This window comes from Macrobrachium rosenbergii, chromosome 20 (genome assembly GCF_040412425.1).
Source record: "Macrobrachium rosenbergii isolate ZJJX-2024 chromosome 20, ASM4041242v1, whole genome shotgun sequence".
In the NCBI taxonomy this organism is placed as follows: Eukaryota; Metazoa; Arthropoda; class Malacostraca; order Decapoda; family Palaemonidae; genus Macrobrachium; species Macrobrachium rosenbergii.
In genome coordinates, this window is record NC_089760.1 from 310,001 (window position 1) to 321,152 (window position 11,152).

Below are 11,152 nucleotides of genomic sequence, written 5' to 3' on the forward strand. Positions count from 1 at the left end.
TTCTGAAGTGGTTAGCTCCAGAAACAAAGTTAGCGTCGCAGGGGAAACACCGAGAGAGACCTGGATGTATGAAAACCTTGTCACCTGATTTATTTATTTTAATTCGCATACTACCTCCTAATGCGGTATTCTTCCCGGTACATATATCAGTGATTGGCGGAGTTTACGCTGGTTAATTCAATTAAAAGATGCTCAGCATGAATGAAAGTATAAAAAAAGAGAATAGAATTTCCAGCGTCTTCTCGGGAAGTCTTGGGAAGAGGGTGGATGAGAGAAAGAGAGATAGAAAGGAGACGACGAAAGTGGTAATTACGTGTAATAGCGTGTCATTAGGATAGTGGGTGTGTGTGGAGGAATTAACGATCTCCTTGCAACTGGGATAACGTCGTTCGTAATCATTAGTCCTAGAAACTCGACCTTAATGCTCGCCACGACTCATTTGGGAAGGAGGAAGGCTCTCTTGGGTGGGTGGCATGTTGCGGGGTGGGTGGGGGAGGGGCGACTGGTCGGGATTTTGGGGAGCAAGAAAAGGAGAACGCAGAGAATGACCTCGCTTTGGCGGAGGACTTTTCGTCTCAGTTTATTGGCATTATTTATATTATATATATATATATATATATATATATATATATATATATATATATATATATATATATATATATATATATATATGTACACACACACATATGTATATACACACCATAGGAACAGTTCGTCGTAAAGTCATGGTTAATACATTTGTTGTTTTGTGAATGGGCACGTAGAGTGAGACCTTTCCACGTAGTTTAAGTTTAAGTTTTACATGGACGAGAAAAATGTTCACCAAAAGGAAAAAAAAACGAATGAAGCAAATGGGCATTTAACTCAGTTAAACTTACCTTAATGTATTTAAGCCAAAGGACATTTTTAATAACCCAGAGACACCCAACCCCTTCGCCAACCACCAGCTATAAAATGCTGTAAATGGTCAGCTAAAGAAAAGAAAGACATCAATGAATGAGAAATACATTCATTCTCAGAGAACATACGTGAGTGCAAGAAAATTTTGCTGCTATTCGCTAATAGCTCAAAATCTGTAGCTGTCTTCGAAGCTCGTTCTTTGACAGCAAATTTAAAGCAACAAGTTCTCGATGGTATTTCCTGCAGAACTGTGAGCCGTTTTAATTAATGATAATGAAAGAAAGTTGATCTCGGCAGGGACCCCGTTTCCTTTCCTCGCTGACATGAGTAGGATAGTTATTTTCCCTGTAGGGTTCTTGGAGTGGAATATTTAGATTTTTTTGATTTTTTTCCCAAAAATTTTTATAAATTGCCGAGAAGAAAGAGTGTTTAATAATTATGGAATGAATTAATGTTTCTCTGAAATATAATGTTGGATTTTATCTGTTTTTCATCCTAGTAAATTATAACCAGGAGCATAATGCGTGCGCATGTCACCGACAATAGTCGCCATGATGCCTGATTACATGAATGAATGAGTCAGTTTGTCTAATAGTCTGTAAGTGGAACCACCAGTAAATTAAGATATTTCAGCATCCAAAGCAGAGTACCGCCTAACCTAATGGAAACCTAAAGGTTTAATTGAAAGACTTCTAACTGAGAAACTAACCACTCCTATAGCCCAGTGGTTTGATTTCATTTATCATATAGACAAAATACCATATACTTGAAAGTTAAGATTTTTAAGTGAATGAAAAATATGAGTATTATTAAAAGATAAAACTCTCATTAGCTTGTCAAACTGCGAGCGACAGAATTTCTAAAGGCTTCTCCCCATCTACACAACTATCACCACAAAAGATCTTTAGAATGTGCACGTTGTTGCGCCACTGTCGGTAAAAACATTTTAAACCCTATACGCTCCTTCCAAGTTCGTTAGGAAGCAAAGTGAAGTCAGGGCTAATGTAGAACCAAAAACTGAGACTGAGTACAAAGCAGTCTTATGTAATTTTATACTAGGATTTTTCTTTCATTGTGAGAGATTCATTTCTAAAATTTTTAAGATGCTCGTTGCAGATAGCTGTATAAGAGCTGACTATATTAGCCTACTTATAGGCTAATATCCACCTAAGCTTGCTGAAATGCTGTTCCTTAAGCTCTTAAATGAGAGCTTTAATCTGCAAATTGAAGACAAGTTTACTTACAGGAAATAATTAGATACTTGCAATTCATATAAAAGTTCAGGTTTTGACTTTGTTAAATCATGAGTGGGTATTGTGTACTTGACTGCGGGTTGATAACATTTGTAGTGAGCCTGTACTTACCTTTTCTGGCAGCGTTAGAGAGTAACATGACTAACAAGATGACGGTACACAGATGAAGGTACTCTCGTGGCAGTTATCCACGTAAATGTGAAATATAATTTCAGATAGCTTTGACAGAACTAGAACGAATCAGTAATTGTTGTCGACTGGTTCCTTCTCCATGATTTGCTATGTAGAGGCAATACTGCTCTTTCGAAAATAAAACCTGTATATTTGACAATCCTGCATGGTGTAACATCTCTAAGCCCCTGTATATCATATATAAAATATATAATTTCATGCTTTCAGAAAAACTAGGCGAAATGTTACTTCAGAAGTCTTTCAATTTTCAGAGATGAAGGCATTCATGTTATTTGTCTCAGAACTTTTGTTCTACCAGTATTAGAATACTGCTCTTTTCTTGGATGACGGAAGTCTCCGATGACCTTCATCCTACAGAAACGACAGCTCAAAGTGAAGAATTGAATTTCGTCTCTACAATGGTAATACGTCGTAAGACGTCCTATGCTGGCATCCTTGTGTAAAGCACTTGCTTCAGTGGAAACTTCCATGAATGATTTTAGAGTCTACGCCACATGATGTACCTTAAGCTACGCTCTTTGTAGACCAAAAGAATCCACGTTTTATTGAGCTGCCGCGTTGTCAGAGCGCTGCTACCTGAATTTTTTCATTCCGTGTTTTGAGACAGTGGAATGGATTCCTGTAGTGATATGGTTGATGTTCAAAATTTCAGAAGTTGTATTACTAATGCTGTTATGTAAATTCATATTTACTCATTCATTTGTCTGTAATTTTTACTTTCAGTTTTTTCACCATACGAGCTTTCTGTTGTAACTTGATTTCAAAGTCAATAATTTTTTAATAATACTGATGACTAAAATTAGTAGCTAAAATTAGCGGCGAGAGTCACGGAATGTTTGGCCCGGGTTATTGTTGGTTTAGGAAATCTATCAGGTGACGATGATTTGCCTGAAGGGCTGGTTCCTTATTAAGGTGTTCTAAATTTAAGATTATAAAAATCTACAACTTTACGCTTTAACACATAAAATTTCCCATTCCAAGGCATACCAAAGGAACTTGAAAACTTGATGAGGTCTTCAAATAATGCCTCCCGTCGGCCTCTGTGTTAAAAAAAGAAGCAAGAGTAAGTAAGGATGATATGAAATGGAGTACGATGACCCTGTGTGACTAAGGTTGTGGATAAAAAAAAGCAAGCAAGCTCAGCTTGAAAGATAAAAGGTTTATGGCCTCTTCTGATAAATATTTATCATTGTTACGCTGCCAATGAACTCACAGAAGTGTTTAATAATGAGCACCCGGTTTTAGAAAAATGATAAGAAATATCGGTCAGTGATTATACACGATCGGAAGGTTTTGTAAAGGAGTAACAAAAGAACTTTTGAATCATTGATAAGGCATCATTTCATGATAGAGGCAGCGTGTAAAATATAGAAAAGTAAACCTGATGTTAAACAAAATCTACGCAGAAAGTCTTCCCGTCCAAAGATTTTAAATCGACCTCCGATTAAACTCATCCTTGTGACTGGCACCAAAGAAAACCTGGGATAACTATAGGGGTAACTAATTTAAACAGAGCATTTTTTGACATAAAGACGGTGTGCATTTTGTCCCCCAAGTTTTGTAAACAATTTTTGAGCTCCACATCGAAAACTGGCTGTGTTAACGAAGTGATTGAGTTTATAGAATATCTAATAATCAATACTACTTTGACAACGAAGACGCCGACTTCTTTAAAATTGAATTAATGACCAAAGAGGCTGGCGAGGGAGATAAATGATGCTCCTGTCAATTCCTCTCTCTTCTATTAATTTTGTGTTGGCGTCAGTGCTCTAAATGAATTAGTCTCACAAGTTGCAGGCTGATGCCCCACAAATCCCACATCTCGGAGCAGCTTTCTCGTTTCACTTTACTTCATTGCGGTTTCAGTGAATCGCTGGGAAATCGGTGAGACGATCTGAGAAAAAATAAATGCCGTTTCCCCTTTGACTCCTGCGCGACATATTCTTTTCTTGTAAACCAACGCCGATTAATAGTTAGGTTTTCCCAAAACCGTAACTGCTTGCCAGATGAATCGTTACTCCTATAATAAACTTTGGCGGTATGAGTATTAATTGCACCATATTATAGGAAGATTAAGGCCAAATTATCCGCCATCTGGCAAGTAATCAGAAATCCGCCTTTGCCAGGTGAACGATGGTTTCGGAGATAGTGGTGTTACCATCATGAACTATCGGCCGCTAATCATGACAAATCCAATTAATTACCGACTCCAGATTTCCAATTAAAGCCAATGCCCCCACGGAGCCCTTGACTGGCAGAAATCTTACTTAAGACCGAACTCCGCCCGAGGATTACCGCCGAAAAACTCCCGTTGTGGTTTGTCTTACTTTAGGAAACCTCATCTTTACGGAAGGGATTTTTTTTTTTTTTGGCTTACTCTTTAGTGTGACTTTACTTTTCCTTTTTATCTATTAATCATTATAAAGGCAACAAGATTTGCTGTCACTAGATGTTGCTGTATTCTGCCTTGGTAAAAGAATGTCGAAGTTGTTTATGTAAGTTTTATCGATATTATTGAAAAAGAGCAAACGCAGAGAAGAGGCTTCAGTGGCCCATAACTTGCAAAATAAGCTTCCAGCAAAACAGAGGGCACAATAAAAAATAACAAAAAGTAGATAAGAAACGAGAGAGAGAGAGAGAGAGAGAGAGAGAGAGAGAGAGAGAGAGAGAGAGAAGGAAATGAGTTAATAAAGACAAATCAACAAGAATTACAACCTCAAAGACCTTGACAATCAGTGTGAGTAATAGTGTCCGCAAGGAGAGGAAAGAAAGGCCCCTGACACAAGGCACTGGGGTAACTTGGCACACTTCAGCAGGATATGAACACCGATGCTCTGTAAAGGCGTTAGTACGCTGAAGTTACTTGGGCGTGGTATCTATAGTTGTGAAGAACATCTCAGGATCCCAAGAAGCTGCTAACATCTACGTAGAACTAATTCCAAAATTAGTAGAACGCGAGATCTGAAATATGTTGCTTTGATACCATCCTCTCTGCCTGTATAAAAAGTCTTACAAACAATAGTTACCTTGTTTTTAACAGTCTAAAGTGATATATAGTTTTTATTTCCATGAAAATAGTGCCTATAGAGTAGTAAGTAGTCCTAATAATCGTAAGTATTTAGAATGATTAAATGCAGACTTGTATGAGGGATATTAATAGTATTCTTTTGCATTTCACTCACTTATTGATCATTCCATAGATTTGATGCGATTGGCAATACCTTTTTTCTCACTTTTGAAGAACGACTAACTCAACCAAAAGTTGTATCGCCTGCATACTGCACCATCTTACTTTCTAGATCAGCACTCATGTCATTAACAATGAATACTACCACCGGTACCATGTGAAGAACTAGACTAGATAGGTTACTACAGGTTCGCAGTAAATATCATCAACGCAAGCTTGTGATCACATAAAAAAAAAAAACTGTGAATGAGGTACAGTTCTTTTGTCTCTGACACCCAAGAAACAATTTGCACAAACAGCTTTCAGATTAATCAAGACAAAGACGACTGAACAATGCATGTTATCAGACACTTCATCCATATTCACTGCTGAAGCAGCAGCCATAGCTGACTCTTTAAATCTTGCATCTGATAATAAATTTAAATCCATATATAGTGACTCAAGGAGTGTTTCAGAAGCCCTAAAGAAGTTTAACCCTACCCATCCCTTAATTCAAAAGGCTCAGGAATGGCTTTTTTATCTTTCTGTTCACCACAAATCAGTAAAGTTTTGTTGGATTCCTGGGCACACTGGTCTAGAAGGGAACGAGAACTGGCTGATATTAAAGCAAAGGTTGCTGCAAGATGTGATTTCTTAACTAATAAGGTGCCACATTTGGATGTCCGCCCAGTTATCAGACGATCCATTCGTACAAAATGGCAGCAGAGATGGACTTCCCCTATTTTATCCACAAGCAGGAAGCACAGAAACATTAGAAAAAGTATCGATTTTTGGAGTTCGGGTTTCAATCGTAACAGAAGATTTGAGATCATCCTAACACGGCTTAGGATTGGCCATACCTGCTTCACTCATAGCTATATTTTAGGGGGAGCCAGTGCCCCAGTTTGTGCTCACTGTGGTGGTCAGTTATCTGTTGAGCACATGCTGGTGCACTGTCCTAAATTTAACCGCCTTAGGGCAAAGCACTTGCTGACTGGGAAGACTATTTCAGAAATTTTAAATGATGACGTTGAGGTAGATAACCTTGTGAGTTATCTGAAAGATTCTGGTTATTTTAATGAGATATGATTTCAGTAAATTTAATAAAGATTTCGAGGAATTATCGATTTTTAGTTTTTTACAGTTTTGGACTGGTATATGTCTAAATAAACATGTCCTGAAATATTATTGCCTAAAAAAAATTTAAGTGTTTTTTTATATTTTTGTTCACCGCATTTACCGGCATTTGAGTGACATTGAACAAAAAATTGTTGCAAACTTTCTGTATGACTTTTCAGGTGGAAGTGAGAAATATACTTTAAAATTTTATCTACTAAAAAACACTTTCTCTCAAAAAATATAATATCAGAGTAAATGTGTATCTGTGTATCTCGATATCGCCCTGTGAGCGACATTCTGCGACAAATTGTCGTACAATGTTCGTAAGACTTGCCAATTCTGGATAGAAGAAAATGAGAAATTTACTTTAGTATCCTACTAAAACTATCCATTTTTATGATAAGAGCTTGTTCGTTCTCTACAAAAATATCAAACAAAATATAAAAAAAGTAAATATATATCTATGTATCTCGATATTTTGAACGTATTATCACAGATTACCATACAAACTATTATAAATATAATATTTTATATTTATTGACATATTTTTACTGCGCATTTTCGGAAATATGAAATTATATAAGTAGGTAACAGTTCCAAACAGACCGTCGGGTTTTACTAATAAACAATTTCGATTTGTTGTGTAGTTTTGGTTCAAGTGATGTCGTAGTGCTTTGTGACGGATTTTTTTCGGATTTTCTTGCCGTGTAGTGCATTCACGCAATGGTTGCCATAAGTAAGAGAAGTACCACTCTTTTGAGGGAAACATTTGAACGATTGCGTCTCGTAAGTTTGTTACAAGAGAGAGACGAAGCAAAGTGAATTCTCTGGCCTGCTGGGATAGCAACAACACCAGAACGTCCATATCAAAGTAAGGGATTTGTTTTCCTGTATTAGTGATATTCTAATAAGTGATTACTATTTTTCATAATATTAATAATTATATAAGAAACAAAACTTGATTTTACTGCAGTGAGTTGTTGTCTGACTCTGACTTGTGTAGGCTTGGTTGTCCAGCTCTTGTTTATTTTATCCTCGCAGTTGTTTGTTTATTTGCCTCTCCAATGTCTGAGCGGAAAACATGTACAACAGTGGTAGCATATATAGGTTATGTAGAAAATTTATATTGATGGCATATATTTTTATAGGTTATGAGGAAAACTTCCAGGTGAGTGTGAAACGATGAGAACAAACCTTTCCTAGAATACCATGTCCTAACCTAACCTCATTAGGGCATTTATTTCTATGGTAAATCTAAGCCGGCTGTCCGCGGTGTCGTTTTTCTATAGAACTTACCTGCTGAACAAGAATTCAAGGTAATATTTTGGCGGCCAAAAGTAATTGAGCTGTAATTTACCTTAGAAATGTAGCCGACGGTAAGAGGGGCCTGTGGGGAATCTGGGTTTTGGGTGGGTGAAAACACTTTCGAGAGTAGCTGACAGTAAGGGGGAGCCGTTGGGAATCCGGGGTTCTGGGTGGGGTAAATAACTTGGGAAAGGGTTTGGGCACCTTACTGTTGTCTTTCCTGTTACATATGCCATTTGGAACACAAAAAAACAAGCGTAAAAAAAAGGCCGAATAAATGGACAGTGGGAGCCGTTCCAAAGGCACTTTTCACGCATGCGTCGATTTACAGGGGAGCTTTCGGTTCACCCAGTGCCCCTAACTGAGATAGTTGTTGGCCGGTGTTTTGGGGGTTGGGCATACTAAACCAGTCACGTTGTAATATTAACTTTTTCTACAGTTTTTTGGTTGCTAATTATGAATTTACCTTTAATTTTTGGCGCTCGAGTGTAATTAATCTGTGAAGTCCATCCAACAAGGGGTTTCTATACTCGATCTTCACAAGACAGAGCACGGGTACGTCTGTTTCGAATGGTTCATATGCTGTCCAGCAAGTGCAATAACTTGTTAATGTATAGATACCCAACCCCCCCGGGCCAATACTAAACCCGGTGAAGGGACATTCCATTTGGCCGACAACAAACAGATGCACCGCCAGTATCAGAACCCCTAAAAGTGTAGAAAAAACCAGTTGAAAAGGTAAAAACAGGCGCGGAGCTAATATATAGATTTACCATAGTGTTTTTTATATGAAAGCGTTATTTTTTTGAGTAACTGTTATTTACCGCCATGTCTCTACGTAAGTCCTACGTCACTTTACTAACTCGTACTTTCTGTGCAGTGCCGTAACCCCATCTCTCCCAGAACATATGGCTCCCTAGTGGTTACGTAACCCAAGATGGCGGCTTTGTTTGCCTGTTAAGTTTCTTGACCCCGGTCGCAAGCAACGAATAGTGTCCAGTTGAGCTAGACTATGGCAATTGACATTTTCTGTGTTGTTTTGCTTGCTTTACAGGAATTTAGGGTAACATTTTGCCGGTAGGCTGCTGCTAAGCTATAATTTACCCTTGAGCTGTTTGCGCCCCACACTATAGATGTGCAGTTTTCAAGGGTCAATTACATTTTAGTTACAGCCGACCGCCAAAATGTTATTTTAAATTCTTGTTCAGCACGTCAAATAACATAGGAAAATGTCAATTGCCATAGGCTAGCTCAACGTGGACAGCCGGCTTAGAATTACCATTTTTATAATTTATTTATTATGAAAAAACTCGCAGTGATAGCATATAGCCTACAATTTTTTATAGGTAGCATTTGCTATTTTTTATAGGTTATGGAGAAAATGTTATATTGATAGCATATATTAATGAATTTTTGTTATGAAAAACTTTGCACTGATAAATATATATATATATATATATATATATATATATATATATATATATATATATATATATATATATATATATATATATATATATATATATATATTATATATATATATATATATATATATTTCATCAGTAAAGTTTTTCATAAAAATTCATTTTATATATATATATATATGTATATATATATATATATATATATATATATATATATATATATATATATATATATATATATATATATATATATATATATATATATATATATACAGGCAGTCCCCTGGTTTACTGACGGTTCCGACTTTACGACGTTCCGAGGTTACGGCGCTTTTCAAATATATTCATCAGAAATTATTTCTGGCTTATGACGCATGTTCCATGATTACGACGCGTCGTGCGCCGATCCGACGGAAGAAATATGGCCCCAAAATGGCAGAATAATCATAATTTGAAGGTTTTTTTGATGTAAAACTCAATAATAATGCAGTTTACGTCGTTTTCAATGCACCCAGAGCATTAAAAGTAAGGTTTTCTTATGATTTTTGACGATTTTCGACGATTTTCCGGCTTACGATGATTTTCGGGTTACGACAAGCGCAAGAGCGAACCCCATCGTAAACCGGGACCGCCTGTATATATAAAATGAATTTTTATGAAAAACTTTGCACTGATGAAATATATATATATATATAAAAATATTTATATATATATATATATATATATATATATATATATATATATATATATATATATATATATATATATATACGCACAGTGAACCCCCATATTCGTGGGGATGATCGTTCCAGACCCCCCATAAATAGCTCAAATCCGCAAATACTTACAACCCCCTCTAAAATTGCTTATACCTGTCTACCATGAAAGGTCAAACACCAAAGTATGCCTAAAAATACCAGCCTACATCAAATATACATTAAACTATTACCTTATTACTGTATTAATATTTGAAATGATACTATTGATATAATTTCCAAGCCATCTTAAACATTTTATCATTACATTTATACGTACATACTGTATGGCTTACAGCTGTAGGTGAAAATAATCCAGTCCCCCCTACGTATTCAGCCTCGCACATTTTCTTTCACACAGTTACAAGCCGTCCCGTTTTCTTTTTGGGAGGAACCATTGGTATTTACGCATACGTAATTCACAAAAAGAGAGAGACAAAAAAAAAAAAAAATTATGCACATTTTAAAAAATTTAATAGTACTTATATATTAAGATTACTACATACATAAATCATACGGGTACTCACCAGCGATGAATGTCGATTAAAGATGATGATGATGAATTAGCTGTGCAGTGCGATGAATGACGGTGAAGATACGACTGCACAGCAAAGCAGAGGAGTTACAACTCATCTGAGGGTTCCTCTTCACCTTCAGGAGGCGCTTTGGGAGGCACTTCTTCAGTTGATTTGGGAGGCATTACTTCAGGCGATTGGGGAGGAACTACTTCAGGCGATTGGGGAGGCACTTCTTCAGGCCATCGAGAGGCACTACTTCGGGTGATTTGGGAGGCTTTGGAGGGGCCTTCTTCGTCCGTTTGATGAACATGGTGATAGGCAGCTGCTGTCGCTGCTTTTCCATGGTGGTGAGGGCTTGATTATAGGGCTCCAATGCTAAATCAAGGATGTTTGAAAACTTTAAGGAGCGTTCCATATAAGGATCCCATGTAGAAACATACTCCTGCGCATCCTTGATCATTCTTGTAACTTGGGACGGACGTTCCAAAGTCAGGCCGCCCTCCTCTTCCTCCTGCTCCTC